Consider the following 16931-nt stretch of genomic DNA (forward strand, 5'->3'; position numbering starts at 1 on the left):
TGACAGATACCAAAATTTGCTTTAATGATTGCAGGAAGATTATTTTCCCCTATTCAATGGCATGAAGCAATAGATGAATATTCAAATCTAAATTGTATATCTAAATTGTATACATATGTGTGTGTATGTGTAACATATATATATATATATAAATGTTTCATAAGTCTGATACTCAATTATTCATTTTTATGTATGCAAGACAACATTTTCAAATCTGTTGTCCTTTTACTTTCCTTTGTAGTTACAAAATCAAAGTAAAGTCAACATATGCATATTTCTAGGTAGACTGATGTTTTTTAAGCTGCATTAGCTTGAAATCCTTGGTGAAGATGTGCATATGCTTACTTTATACCAATAATGTCATGAAAGAGTTTGAAGGAACAATGCTTTGTATATAATTAGTAGCATGATGAACATAATTTGAATAACAAAAATATTTGCTCTTAACTGAAGGAAAATGAATCAAATTCATCAGCTGATAGCATTCACTGACTAAGAAGACATGGGGAAGTCAGATGAGAAATCTTAAATAGAGGATGCTTTAACAGGGGGATTTATGTTCCACAACTAGGTGTTTAAGAAATAAAAGACAGTTGATATTATGAATTCTCACAAGCATATCCATGAATATCTGTTAACGATGGAAACAACCATAGCTAAGTATGAAGATGTTAACTTTGTTCCTTTCAATTGAAATCATTATTACCAATATTGAAGAAGATATTAAAATAAATCATATCTAATCCCAGTACTCAATCACAGCTTTTCATCTTTTTGCAAGTTTCTTTCTAAGCCTTGTCTTTAACCGTTTGTATTTATGGTTGTGACACATTTTCTAATTCAGCTTTTTTTTTTTAACATCTATATTGGAGTATAATTTCTTTACATTGTTGTGTTAGTTTCTGCTGTATAACAAAGTGAATCTGCTATACGTATACATATATCCCCATATCCTCTCCCTCTTGCGTCTCCCTCCCACCCTCCCTATCCACCTTTCATGAAGCACGGAGATGATCTCCCTGTGCGATGAAGCTACTTCCCACTAGCTATCTATTTTACATTTGCTAGTGTATATGTGTAAAGCTACACTTTCACTCTGTCCCAGTTTACCCTTCCCCCTCCCCATGTCCTCAAGTCCATTCTCTATGTCTGCGTCTTTATTCCTGTCCTGCACCTAGGTTCATTAGAACCTTGTTTTTTTTTTTTTTTTTAGATTCCATATATATGGTATTCATCCCATCCTCCCCTTTCCCACCCTTGGTATCAACATGTTTGTTCTCCTCATCTGTGTCTCTATTCCTGCCTTGCAAACTGGTTCATCTGTACCATTTTTCTAGATTCCACATATATGCGTTAATATACGATATTTGTTTATCTCTTTCTGACTTCACTCTGTATGACAGTCTCTAGGTCCATCCACATCTACAAATGACACAATTTCATTCCTTTTTATGGTTCCTTTAATATTCCATGCTATATATGTACCACATCTTCTTTATCCATTAGTCTTTCGATGGACATGTAGGTTGCTTCCATGACCTGGCTATTGTAAATAGTGCTGCAGTGAATATTGAGGTGCATGTCCCTTTTTGAATTATGGTTTTCTCTGGGTATATGCTCAGTAGTGGGATTGCTGGGTAATATGGTAATTCTATTTGTAGTTTTTTTAAGGAACCTCCTTACTATTCTCCATAGTGGCTGTACCAATTTACATTGCCATCAACACTGCAGGAGGGTTCCCTTTTCTCCACACCTTCTCCAGCATTTAATGTTTCTAGATTTCTTGATGCCCATTGTCACCAGTTTTAGGTGATCCCTCATTGTAGTTTTGATTTGCATTTCTCTAATGATTAGTGATGTTGAGCATCCTTTCACGTGTTTATTGGCAATCTGTGTGTCTTCTTTGGAGAAATGTCTATTTAGGTCTTCTGCCCATTTTTGCATCAGGTTGTTTTTTTGCTGCTGAGCTGCATGAGCTGCTTGTATATTTTGGAAATTAATCCTTTGTCAGTTGCTTTGTTTGCAAATATTTTCTCCCATTCTGAGGGTTGTCTTTTCATCTTGTTTATGGTTTCCTTTACTGTGAAAAAGCTTTTAAGTTTCATTAGGTCCCACATGTTTATTTTTGTTTTTATTTCCATTTCTCTAGGAGGTGAGTCAAAAAGAATCTTGCTGTGATTTATGTCATAGAGTGTTCTTCCTATGTTTTCCTCTAAGAGTTTTATAGTGTCTGGCCTTACATTTAGTTCTTTAATCCATTTTGAGTTTATTTTTGTGTATGGTGTTAGGGAGTGTTCTAATTTCATTTTATATGTAGCTGTCCAGCTTTCCCAGCTCCACCTATTGAAGAGGCTGTCTTTTCTCCATTGAATACTCTTGCCACCTTTATCAAAGGTAAGGTGACCATATGTGCATGGGTTTATCTCTGAGTTTTCTATCCTGTTCCATTGATCTATATTTCTGTTTTTGTGCCAGTACCATACTGTCTTGATTACCGTAGCTTTGTAGTATAGTCTGAAGTCAGGGAGCCTGATTCCTCCAGCTCCATTTTTCGCTCTCAGGATTGCTTTGACTATTCGGGGTCTTTTGTGTTTCCATACAAATTGTGCAATTTTTTGTTCTAGTTCTGTGACAAAAGCCATTGGTAGTTTGATAGGGATTGCATTGAATCTGTAGATTGCTTTGGGTAGTATAGTCATTTTCACAATGTTGTCTCTTCTTATTGAAGAACATGGTGTATCTCTCCATCTGTTTGTATCATCTTTAATTTCTTTAATCAGTGTCTTATAGTTTTGTGTATGCAAGTCTTTCCCACTTTAGGTAGGTTTATTCCTAGGTATTTTATTCTTGTTACAGTGGTAAACGGAAGCATTTCCTTAATTTCTCTTTCAGATTTTTCATCATTAGGGTATAAGAATGCAAGAGATTTCTGTGCATTCCTTTTGTATCCTGCTACTATACCAAATTCATTGATTAGCTCTATTAGTTTTAAGGTAGCATATTTAGGATTCTCTAGGTATAGTATTATCATGTCATCTGCAAACAGTGAAAGCTTTACTTCTGCTTTTCCAATTTGGATTCATTTTATTTCTTTTTCTTCTCTGATTGCTGTGGCTAAAACTTCCAAAACTATGTTGAGTAATAGTGGTAAGAGTGGGCCACCTTGGTTTGTTGTTCCTTATTTTAGAGGAAATGGTTTCAGTTCTTCACCACTGAGAACGATGTTGGCTGTGAGTTTGTCATATATGGCCTTTATTTTGTTGAGGTAAGTTCCCTCTATGGCTACTTTCTGGAGAGTTTTTATCATAAATGGGGGTTGAATTTTGTCAAAAGCTTTTCCTGCATCTCTTGAGATGATCATATGGTTTTTCTCCTTCAGTTTGTTAATATGGTGTATCACATTGATTAATTTGCTTATATTGAAGAATCCTTGCATCCCTGGGAGAAACCCCACTGGATCATGGTATATGATCTGGTGAATGTGCTGTTGGATTCTGTTTGCTAGTATTTTGTTGAGGATTTTTGCATCTATGTTCATCAGTGATATTGGCCTGTAGTTTTCTTTCTTTGTGACATCTTTGTCTGGTTTTGGTATCAGGGTGATGGTGGCCTCGTAGAATGAGTTTTGGGAGTGTTCCTCCCTCTGCTATATTTTCGAAGAGTTTGGGAAGGACAAGTGTTAGCTCTTCTCTGAATGTTTGATAGATTTCGCCTGTGAAGCCATCAGGTCCTGGGCTTTTGTTTGTTGGAAGATTTTTAATCACAGTTTGAATTTCAGTGCTTGTGATTGGTTTGTTTATATTTTCTATTTCTTGCTGGTTCAGTCTCAGAAGGTTGTGTTTTTCTAAGAATGTGTCCATTTCTTCCAGATTGTCCATTTTATTGGCATGTAGTTGCTTGTAGTAATCTCTCATGATCCTTTGTATTTCTGCAGTGTCAATTGTTACTTCTTTTTCTTTTCTAATTCTATTGATTTGAGTCTTCTCCCTTTTTTTCGTGATGAGTCTGCCTAATGGTTTATCAATTTTGTTTACCTTATCAAAGAACCAGCTTTTAGTTTTATTGATCTTTGCTATCATTTCCTTCATTTCTGTTTCATTCATTTCTGATCTGATCTTTCTGATTTCTTTCCTTCTGCAAACTTCAGGGTTTTTTGCTCTTCCTTCTTTAATTGCTTTAGGTGTAAGGTTAGGTTGTTTCTTTGAGGTGTTTCTTGAGGTTGGATTGTATTGCTATAAATTCCCCTCTTAGAACTGCTTTTGCTGAATCCCATAGGTGTTGGGTCATGGTGTTTTCATTGTCACGTGTTTCTAGTTATTTTTTGATTTCCTGTTTGATTTTTTCAGTGCTCTCTTGGTTGTTTAGTAGTGTATTGTTTAGCCTCCATATGTTTGCATTTTTTTACAGTTTTTTTCCTGTAACTGATATCTAGTCTCATAACGTTGTGGTCGGGAAAGGTACATGATACAAGTTCAATTTTCTTAAATTTACCAAGGTGACTCAAGGTGATTTGTGACTCAAGATATGATCTATCCTGGAGAATGTTCCATGAGCACTTGAGAAAAAAGTGTATTCTGTTGTTTTTGGATGGAATATCCTATAAATATCAATTAAGTCCATGTTGTTTAGTGTATCATTTAAAGCTTGTGTTTCGTTATTTATTTTCACTCTGGTTGATCTGTCCATTGGTAAAAGTGGGGTGTTAATGTCCCCTACTATTATTGTGTTACTTTCAATTTCCCGTTTCATGGCTGTTAGCATTTGCCTTATGTATGGAGGTGCTCCTATGTTGGGTGCATAAATATTTACTATTGTTATATGTTCTTCTTGGATTGATCCCTTGATCATTATGTAGTGTCCTTCTTTGTCTCTTGTATTAGTCTTTATTTAAAAATCTATTTTGTCTGATATGAGAATTGCTACTCCAGCTTTCTTTTGTTTTCCATTTGTGTGGAATATGTTTTTCCATCCCCTCACTTTCAGTCTGTATGTGTCCCTGGGTCTGAAGTGGGTCTCTTGTAGACAACATATTTATGGGTCTTGGTTTTTGTATTCAGTCTGCCTGTCTGTGTCTTTTGGTTGGAGCATTTAATTCATTTACGCTTAAGGTAATTATCTGTATATACCTTCCTATTACCATTTTCTTAATTGTTTGGGGTTTGTTTTTGTAGGTCTTAATTTTATTTATTTATTTATTTTTGGCTGTGTTGGATCTTCGTTTCTTTGCGAGGGCTTTCTCTAGTTGCAGCAAGTGGGGGCCACTCTTCATTGCTGTGCGTGGGGCTCTCAATATTGCAGCCTCTCTTATTACGGAGCACAGGTTCCAGACGCGCAGGCTCAGGAATTGTGCCTTATGGGCCTAGTTGCTCCGCAGCATGTGGGATCTTCCCAAACCAGGGCTTGAACCCGTGTCCCCTGCATTGGCAGGCAGATTGTCAACCACTGTGCCACCAGGGAAGCCCCTGTTTTTGTAGGTCTCTTTTTCTCTTGTGTTTCCTGCCTAGAGAAGTTCTTTTAGCATTTGTTGTAAAGCTGGTTTGGTGGTGCTGAATTCTTTTAGCTTTCGCTTGTCTGTAAAGGTTTTAATTTCTCTGTTGAATCTGAATGAGATCCTTGCTGGGTAGAGTAATCTTGGTTGTAGGTTTTTCTCTTTCATCACTATAAATACGTCCTGCCTCTCCCTTCTGGCTTGCAGAGTTTCTGCTGAAAGATCAGCTGTTAACCTTATGGGGATTCCCTTGTGTGTTATTTGTTGTTTTTCCCTTGCTGCTTTTAATATGTTTTCTTTGTATTTAATTTTTGATAGTTTGATTAATATGTGTCTTGGCATGTTTCTCCTTGGATTTATCCTGTATGGGACTCTCTGCACTTCCTGGACTTGATTGACTATTTCCTTTTCCATATTAGGGAATTTTCAACTAGTGGAAATGTGGTAGTTATTTCTACTATTTTATCTTCCGGGTCATTATCCATTCTTCTCCCTCAGTCATTCTGCTATTGATTTCTTCTAGAGAATTTTTAATTTTACTTTTTGTGTTCATCATTGTTTGTTTTCTATTTAGTTCTTCTAGGTCCTTGTTAAACGTTTCTTGTATATTCTCCATTCGATTTCCAAGATTTTGGATCATCTTTACTATCATTACTCTGAATTCTTTTTCAGGTAGACTGCCTATTTCCTCTTCATTTGTTTGGTCTGGTGGGTTTTTACCTTGCTCCTTCATCTGCTGTTAATTTCTCTGTCTTCTCATTTTGCTTAACTTACTGTGTTTTGGGTCTCCTTTTCGCAGGCTGCAGGTTTGTAGTTCCCGTTGCTTTTGGTGTCTACCCTCAGTGTGTAATGTTGATTCATTTTGTTGTGTAGGCTTCCTGATGGAGGGGACTGGTGCCTGTGTTCTGGTGGATGAGGCGGGATCTTGTCTTTCTGGTGGGCAGGACTGCATCTGGTGGTGTGTTTTGGGGTGCCTGTGAACTTATTATGATTTTAGGCAGCCTCTCTGCTAATGGTTGGGGTTGTGTTCCTGTCTTGCTAGTTGTTTGGTGTGGGGTGTCCAGCACTGGAGTTTGCTGGTCATTGAGTGGAGCTGGGTCTTAACGTTGAGACAGAGATCTCTGGGAGAGCTCTCACGTATTGATATTTCGTGGGGCTGGCTGGTCTCTGATGGTCCAGTGTCCTGAACTGGTGGCTCTCCCACCTCAGAGGCTCATGCCTGACACCCGGCTGGAGCACCAAGACCCTGTCAGCCCCATGGCTAACTCTGCTGGACCTCAGGGTCTCCTGAACATATCCATGGTCAGTAGCACAAGATGACATCAGGAACTGAATCGGCCAGCACTTTTCATCTTAGAGTTCCCATCCTCCAGAACTGGTCTTCCTAAAGCTGGGCCACCTGCAGCAGTAACTTCTTCCAGCCCCTCTTCCATAAAGCAACCTTCCAGATTTAAATATACCCACTAATTCAGCTTTTTTATATATAAAATCATATCATAAACATTTTTATTATTTCTACATACCATTTTAAATGCCCGTTTTAATGGTTGCACACTGTACTGTTAGGTGCTTGCTATAATTTACTAAAGCAATCTTGCTTTAAAAGAAGCTTGTTATTTCTAAATTATGTCATTTTAATTAAGTATTTTAACTGAGTACCTAAGCTACAGAAATGCAGCAGTCCTAGGTTTTGCACAATAATGCAAAATCCACAGTATCATTATTTTGGTGTGACAGACTACAGTGACTCCAAAGTGTAACTAAAAAGTTAACACTTTTCAGTTGCAGATAACAGAGAAGAGAGAACATTGGACAAATGATTAGAGAAATTAACTTCTCCTTTATAGATTCTGATTTATGGGCTTCCCTGGTGGCTCAGTGGTTGAGCAGGGGACGTGGGTTCGTGCCCCGGTCCAGGAAGATCCCACATGCTGCGGAGCAGCTGGGCCCATGAGCCATGGCCGCTGAGCCTGCGCGTCCAGAGCCTGTGCTCCACAACGGGAGAGACCACAACAGTGAGAGGCCCGCGTACCGAAAAAAAAAAAAAAAAAGATTCCGATTTATGTCCACTTCTGTGTTCCATGGAAAATTTTTCTGTTGTTAAAAAGAGAAATGTTACTGGAGGTGAATTTTAATGTTCAAGTTTGACTTTTTGCTATTCCTGAAACAAAATAATTTCTTTGATTCTATTTTCATTGTGTCTCTCTAGAATAAAATCTAGATATATATATCTATGTAGATGTTTGAGTCAAATATGCACAGAGGAAGCGGTTTTTAATAATATGTGTATGTCTTAAGGTGTTGGCTTTTCATGTGATTTGAGTACCCTGAAATCCACATTTTACATATATATGATTTTGCATACTAATGTGCTAAGGTGATGAAATTTTCATCCATTTATTTTGGTTAAGATATTGACTTAGACAAATAAAAGCACTGTCTTCCCCAAAGGAAAAGAAAAAAACTGTTACAAAACATAAAAAATATATTAAGAGGCAAAATGAACCACATTTTTGAATTATTTATTTTAACCTTAGCATCGTTGATTTATTCTGATCCCTTCCAGAAGCAGGACCTGAAGAAATCGAACTGGCTGAAGGCAGGGTGGGGTGGGGGTCATGGGTGCAACATTAGAATTTGACTGAAGGAAAGTAGTCAAGGAAGAGGTATCCTAGTATTCAGGATAAGCGAGATGTAGATCTGCTTGTTTAGTTCATTGTGGCCTAAAAATAAAAATAGTTAACGTTGTTAATTATACTGTTAGTTGCAAATTTATTGCACATTTACAGGAGTCTTATTTTACGGTTCTTGTATAGTGAGAAATCTTCTTAACTCCTTTTGAGAGCTGAACAGTGCACTTTGGTCTTGGGGGAAATCTCATACAGTATGTGGCTTTGGATCAAAAATACATTTTCAAAGTTAGTATCGTTATGGTGGACTCATTACATCATAGATTTGATTTTGGTACACCAGATTTTCCCAAATTTATAATTAACTTTATCCTTTTGTTTGTCTCAAAGTTTATGTGGAAGGTCTATACTTAGAAGCATCATTTAACCCTGCAAATAAGTGTGGCATGTAAAACACAAGAAATAACCAAGTCATCTCTGTAGAACAAAGATATACACCACTGTGTCCAGGATCTTTTGTTAGCACATCAAGAACATTTTAAATCAAGTTTTCTCATGTCAGGCTGTCTAGTAGCTTTCATGCAAAAATTATTTTTAGCAGAATGAAGAACAGCCTAGATCAAATGAAGTCTTAATTTTTAGTATAATGCTTAGAAAACTGAGGTAGATCTAAGATCCCATTTCACCATAACTGAGTGTAACAGACAGGTTCAAAGGTGGTAATGTCATATATTGTCCAAAAGAAGAACCAATCAGAACTTCTGCTCCTCCTTATTTGTTCTCTTTTTATGAATAATTTTCTGATTATAAAGGTATCACATAGTCATTGTAGAAAATTCAGAATATATAGGAAAAATATGGAGAAGAAAATCAAAATCAACTACAATCCCTCCAAAAAGGCACAACTGGGTCCTTGGCATGGTCAATGCAATACCACACTTCCCCTGGAAAAACTGGTTAGTTTAGGAGTAAGTATATGACTTAAGATCAGTAAATTAGGTCCAATAAAACTCAGTCTTCATTTTTATCCCTGAAACTATTAAGGGAGTTTAGAACTGCCAGGATTACCATGTAGGGTCACTAAGGGAAGCTGAACTGAGTGATGGATAGAAAAGGCCTAACTCCTGTGACATGATTTTAAGCCCCAAATCTAGCCATACAAGAAGCCAACAACTCCTGGACTTCTCAATCATGTAAGTCAGTAAGTTTCACCTTTTTTTCCCCTCTGTAAGTTAGTTTAAGGTGAGTGTTTGTCACTTGCATCTAAGAGGCTTCTGGTTTATAAGCCCATTGAGTAAACTCCCAAGCTATGGAGCTACCACAAATAATAAAACAATCACAATTCTTTATTAAACAATTCTGTGTAATTAGCACTTTGCTGAGAAACATAAAAAAAAAAAAGAAAGAAAAGAGGTAATTCTTACCTGTCCAAAACTATAGTTAGATCTCACTTCTATTGTCTCTATCAATTATTGACTCCTTGAGTGATGGGGTGTCAAATATGGAATGAAGGTAGGAGATTCTCTCATCCAAGGGTGTCATATAGGTGGCTCTAGTGCTGCGGCACCCCCCTCTCTTGTCCAGGGAAGACATTGCTAATTGCTCATGGCACTCAGTCGACTGAACTTAAATTTGGCCTTAGGGCTATTGTCAGCATAGCATTACAGAAAGTCCCAACAATTTACTGAAGTCAGTTCTCAAGACAGACCTATTTACTACCACTGCTGAGTCCATTCCCCTCATTTTAAAGATGGGAAAACAGAGTACCTGGGGGGTTAAGTGACTAGTTCATGATCATCCAGGTAGTGACAGTAAGCTGTTTTTCTGGTTATCACTAACATCTTCCAGGTAGCTAAAATCATCATCTGTAAAAATTACTCAGTGGTTACCTATAGTATTGATTGCACTTTATTGATTTAGACAAATAATGTGACATGCCTTATATTTCCCATTTTAAAACAGTTCACACCTGTTATAAGTTGTATCAGTCAGTTATTGCTAACAGATAATTACAAAAATCTCTGACACATATACAGCAAAAACCATTAATTTTCACATGGCTTTGGCATGGGTTGGTGGCTCTGCTGGGCTCAGTTGAAGAGGATTAAGCTGCAGGTTGTGTTTGCTCCACGTCTCATCCTTCTTGGACCAGTGGGCTAACCATGATATGTTCTTTTAACAGTGGGGGCAATCTAACCACAAACGACGTTTTCATGTCCTAGCTTACTGGCTGGCTGTTAATATCTCAATGGCTAAAGCAAATTACATGGTTAAGCCCAAAGGAAGTAGAGATGTACACATTCTTCTGTAGCAGGAGCTATAAAATTACATGGCAAAGTGTTTGGACATAGGGAAGAGTGAAAAATTGGAGTCCAAAATGCAATGTATCATATAAATCAGGAAGGAGATTTATAGGATACCATAAAAATATATAAATGGTTTAATCAAGTTGGGGGTAGGGTTTTCATTACCAAGGCTTTCTTTAGGGAAGCCATATTTGGTTACCAGGTAAAGAGGTAAAGGAGCTTCCTTGCAGAGGTAACAGCTTGCATAAATATTCTCTGTTGGAACAGAGAGAAGGTCAGAGTGTCAGAAGCATTGAAGGCATAGGGTAAAATAGCAAGAGATGAGATTGGAGAAGTGGGTAGGGACAGACCATTTGAATAGTCCTGGTAGTTCTATCATCCTATGAAAAGTGGAATGTCATTGATTGGTATTAAGTAGAGAAGTGACATATGCAATTTGCATTTGGAAAAGATCACTGACTACAGTGCAGAGAATCCATTGTAGGGAGCAAAAGGGAATTAAGAGCAGATAGTAGACAGATCCATTATTGTAGGAGAGACCTGTATTTGATTCTACTTTCAAGTAGGGTGGTAGGAGTGAGAACAGAGGGAGATGAACACAATAGTTTGAGGGTAGAATCAACAGGACTTAGCTTCTTATACTAACATCCCTCTTGTTCTCTTTGCTTCAGCTTCACTTACTTTCTTTCAATCCCTGTACTCACCAGGCACCCGTCTACCACAGGGTCTTTGTTATACCATTTGTTATACCTAGTATGCTCATTTCTCCACTCTGCCTAGTTTAACTCTTAATCATCCTTCAGATTTAAGTTCTAACATCAATTCCTCAGGGAAGAATGATCTAATCTTTCAAAAAATATTATGATGGGTTCTCACAGAATGATATGCCTCTTTTACATAATACTTGATGTAGTAGAAATTTCACATTTGTTTTATGATTATTTGATTAGGGTTTATATCTCTCCACTAAGCCTTGAACTGCATAAAGAAAAATGTTTTATTTGGTTTTAATTATCATGATGTTCCCAATTCTGAGCTCATTGTCTGTGTATGCAGTAACTACTTAATGTATGTGATTTGAATGAATGCTTCTGAATGGAATATTTGGTTACATACTGGTTATATAAATGTTTACGTTGATCAGTTATTATAGGTGACAATATTTTTGAAGTTAATTTCAGGCTAGTAACAATCAAGATGAAACCAAAAAAAGCTGAAAATTGAAATCAGGAAGTAATTTTCAGAGAGAGAAGAATGAAATAACGAATTTAAGCAGAAACTGAATATGCTACTCTATAAAAGCCTTGATGCCTGAAGCAAGGGCACCTCTATGACCTGATGAATATGATCAATACCCTCCAAAGATTGAAGATTAAAAGTAAGCCACTGAGTTTCAATAAGAATCATATTAAAATTCATAGTGCTGCTAAGTGACAAGAAGTCTTTTAGAGCAGAACCCAGGTAAAATTTACATTTGCTCTGGGGCATCATCTTGGTGTCATGTTTCCTCTACACAGTCAGTGAACAGAGGCCCCAAAGCCCTTGAAAACGGGTCACTCCTGAGCCTTGAGAGTGCAAGAGAGAGATTAGGCTCTGAAGTAATCATGGAGCAGAAAACAAATTGCAATACTTTGCCATCAACAAAAAGAAATCACAGTAAACTAGTCCGTCCTAGAGGCCATTTAAATTGCCATAAACTTTTGCTTCATCCTAATCACTATACCCTAAACACTTGTGAGTTTTTCTTTATGGTTTATAGTTTCCTATTCCATAAAACTCCAAAAGAAAACATGAAACGGCAGGAAAGAAGAAACAGGCTTAGAAAGTAAATGTTATTTGTTTTTTTTTGTTTTTCCACCCCTCCCCCACCCCCCGCTTTCCCCCCTTGGTGTCCATACATTTGTTCTCTACATCTGTGTCTCTATTTCTGCCTTGAAAACTGGTTCAGATTCCACATATATGCGTTAATATATGGTATTTGTTATTTGTAATTTAGGATTTTTTAATGACGTTTTTTGTTTATATGTGTTAATTTTGCTGCGAGAAGCAAAGAGTAGAAAGATCTCTCATATAGATGCTGAATGCTCTGTGCCCACTCTCTTGGATCACCAGTTACTGCTACTACTATTATTGCTATTATTATGATTATTACTATTATTTGGACTTATAGTTGGTACTGTTACTGGACTGCAGCCAATATCTTTAGGTCACAATGAATCTTTCAGAATATTTTCTTGGATAGCACAATTGTAGGCAAATAGCCTAGACTGATGCATCCTTGTGGTCTGCTATTCCTTTTGCCTTGACTACATTATTCTTAGACTGGCATGGGGAGTTTGCTTTCTCTCTGAAGGGTAACCATGCAATTTGGAGTCCTGAGAACTTCAGACTAAGCATTTAGACTCATTGCAAGTAAGATCTTTTCTTGCAATTGAGATGGAGAAACTTGTAAAGTTATTCACAGTGGCCTTTTCAAACAAGACAATGCTTATGGCAGTTTTCATCCTTGGATATTTTTAAGTTTCCAGACTCTTAACTCTTACCTGTTCTTTTTTCTTTTTTTGATGAATATTTCCAAGTGTGTGTATATGTATTGCCTTAAGGTTTTATATTTCATTTGAATTCAAGTTCTAAATTACTTTTGTGGTTGTTTGCAATAAAGTCTTTGTTTTTAGATTTGGAGACCAGAAAAAAAATGATTAAAAAAACTCAATATGATTTTTGAGACATATTGAATAAGTATTAAGAAAATGAACATTCTGGCAAAGATGCAAACTTACTGAATGTGAAATATGCCATTTCTAAGTTACTCTACCTAGAATGACAAATTAGAGGTGATTTAAGGTATGAAAGTGAAGGCTTTTTGAGCTACAAACTTCTGTAGAATATTCTTCTTCATCAGTTGTGCTCAGTCCCCCGAATTTCTAGATTCTAGTCCGTGCTAAGGCTTTGGGGGCATAATCAAAAATGTAGTTTCGTGAGTCTGCCATGGTAACAGAGACTCTATCATTGTTTTATGAACAAGGATTCTGGTTGTTGATAGTAATTTACTTATGAAGCCTAGAAATCAAAGCTACCTGTATTTGTTAAGTTTTTGCTGTGTGCCCAGTGTGTTCTAGAAAGCAGAAGTAATGTGCTCTGCTATGGGGGAGCTTCAAGTCAATGATTAAATAGTTTAAGATAATAGAGAATCAAGAGGCAGCTTCTGTGTTAAAACTTACAAGGGTAATGGGATACAGAAAAGGGGAAGATTATGGCTTTGGAGTTGGAGGAGGTGGAGGTAGAACTTGAGGCAGCTGTGAAAGATGTATAATCCATGAAGGCATTTATGAGAAGGAAGAGGGAAATGCTTATAGGGAATGAGGAGGGGAGCATCTCAGTTACAGCAAACTATAGCTATGAGTGAGGCATGTGTGAAGGGGATTAAAGTATAGGGGATTCGAAGTATAGGCATTGAGGAAGGAAGTTGCGGTGTGTGGCTTAAAGGTTGTACACCACTGCTCCCTTCTTTAACGTCTGTACTTCTTACTTTTTGTTGTAACAGAGACTTTGACTTCCAGGGAAAGGAGTTTGATTTTATACTGAGCAAAGGAATTCATGAGGAAAATGAAATGTGTTTGAGGAGGCATAGCAAGGCCATTACCCAAAGGTGCAGGAGAGAGGAACTAGAATTACTGTGACCAAGTAGGAAGTTACTGCAGCAATTTAGTGTAAAATAGTGAAGACCTAAACCAGGGATTGGTCATTTTTTTCTGTAAAGGATAAAATAGTAAACATTTGAGACTTTTTAGACCATATGGTCTCTGTGGCAGCTCTTTGACACAATATGCAAATGAATGAGCATGGCTGCATTCCAACAAAACTTTATTTAGAAAAAAACCAAACGGCAGAGGGCTGTATTTGGCCTGCAGGCTGTAGTTTACTGACTTTTGGTCTAAACCATAGTGGTGACATGGAAATGAAAAGAAAGAAACAATTTGAGATGTTGAAAAAATACTATCACATTTTCATATCTGCTTGAATAAGAGGGGTTAGGAGAGGAAGGAGCAAAATATTTCAAACAATACATCAGTCCTTGAAATAGCAATGTGGGATTTATCAATATGGACATGGTGAATAAATTTGCAAAAGTTAACTTGTTGAAGGAGAAGAATGGAAGTTAAGGACTGACTGTTAGGATAGCTGGGGATGGAGTAGTGACTGGCCTCTGAGATGGTGTCAATACCTTGTTTCTTGATCTAGATGCTAGTTTCACTGGAGTGTATAATTTGTGAAAATATATGAAGCTGCACAATTATGCTTTTTGTCTTTTGTTTATTTTTGTTATACTTTAATAACTGTTTAAAGGGAATTGAAAGAGGAAGTAAAACCAGTGAGAAGACAAAGAAATCATGATCAGAGAAGTAGGAGAAGAACCAGAAGAATAAAATATCATGGAAACCAAGAGAGGGTAGAAGAGAAGGGACCGATTGGTCGGATCAGAGAAAGAAGCAAGGTTAAGATGAGGACGGAGAAATGGGTTTAAATTTACCTAGGAGGTAAGAGATGACCTCCAAATGGTAGCTTCAGTGGAGCATTAGATTGAAAATTAAATTTCAGGTTTTTAAGCAGAAAAGAGGAGGTAAGGAAATGGAGCAGTTTATTTAAAAACTCAAGGACAGTGGTTGTAAAGGAAAACACAAAAGTAACATGTAGTGAAGGGAATAGTAGAATAAAGTGAGGGTTTTATTTCTGATTTTTTTTAATGGGGAGTGTTATGTATGTTTGAGAAAAAGGACAATTAAATGAGTGTAAAAGACTGAAGATGTGAATAAAAGATGGAGAATATATGGGACTAAATAAGCTAGATCAGAAGGATGTATACCTCTAAAAAACAAAAGGGTAAAAATCAGAAAGAAAGGCAAGATAAATTCAGATAAGAAGTTACTCTGAAGAAGGGCAGATCTATCCATGGTGGTGAAGCCATCTGCCCAGTTTTGTTTGCATGTATGTAGGAGAGTTGATTTGGGGGTTGAAGGAAAGAGGAAAGTCTCTGTAACTTTAGGAGCAAGTTAGTAAAAACTGGTTAGGTATGGTTGTTAAAGAATAAGATGCAATCCCAGGATATTCCCCAAAGCATCTCCTTGAATAATTGGCTGGTGTCTGACAACTATGACTATGAATGTGGTTGACTAGCACATCAAGTTACAAATTCCCATAAGCAATATCATTATTGTATTATAGGGGAAATCCCACGTATTTGAAGATCCATCTTGATGCCACAATTTTTCCTTTTAGTACATACTTTATTTTATGGAATTGTTATAATGAAGTTGAAAAAGGAATCTGGCATAACTAATTTATAAAACAAAACTTCTAATATTAAGATCAAAACTCTAAATGGTTAAAATTTAGAGTTTAAATTTACAAAAGTATTTAATAAATGAACAAATATGGTATGCACACCCACAACCTTAAAAATTCAGTGATTCTTCTCTATATAATCTTAAAGAGGGTTGTGTTGCACACATATACACAATACCAATAAAATCAGACTCCTAATTTTAAGGACTCTGGATGTTTATTTAACTGTTTTTATAACTTGTAATTCACTTTGTGAATATGCCAAACTCCATCAAGTCCAGTAAAATCAAGGCTGTGAAGTAATAAATAAAAATCAAATCGCTTTGTGAAACTGCATTATATGGATATAATTGGATACACCTAGCTGCCTCATACTGATAATTAATAAACATTTTTTCACAATGAAATATAATTATCAGTTCCCTCTGAACTATGTATGCAAGATTGATGAAATAGTTGAGCCTTAATGAACAGAGACATTTGCATTTCATTATCAAGTTGTATAATTCTGCTCATAAACTTTATGAAATATTTTTAATGCTTAATTCATTGCAGATAAACGTGAAAATATTTTAAAAATCTGTGCTAAAGTGTTTTATTCCTCAGCAATGTGCTTTTACTTAATATTCTTTCATTTCAATAAAGTGGATTGAACCAAAGTGAGATTGCAAATTTAAAGTTCCATAACTTTATCAATTACTCTCTAAGGTCCATGAAATATTTATCAGTCAGTTGGATCAAGGCAGCATTTTAAAACATGCACATATTTAAGTAACTTCTAAGGGTAGTGGACCTTAACTTATTTTGATTGGTATTAGCTCTTCTAATAAAGACTGACATTATTTACAACTTCTAGGTCTTACAGTTCCATACCAATACTGCTGAATATTGAAAGATAAATGACTACTATTATAGTAATTTAATTTTTTTTTCTGTTGAATTTTTTTCTGTTGTTACTCTAGTTTTTTACTCCAGGGAGATCTCAAACTTCCTCTTTGTTCTCGTGATACTCTCAAAGGAAGAGATGTATCAAGATACTCTGATTAGACCTTATTTTCTGGGGATAGAAATCCTTTTCCCAAATGTCAGCACGTTTGTAATTAAGTCCCTTTTCTGCCTCTACTCCCAAAGAGAAGTGGGTAATTCCTATTTTTGGATAATCCC

Source organism: Phocoena phocoena, chromosome 2 (assembly GCF_963924675.1).
Source record: "Phocoena phocoena chromosome 2, mPhoPho1.1, whole genome shotgun sequence".
Lineage (NCBI taxonomy): Eukaryota > Metazoa > Chordata > Mammalia > Artiodactyla > Phocoenidae > Phocoena > Phocoena phocoena.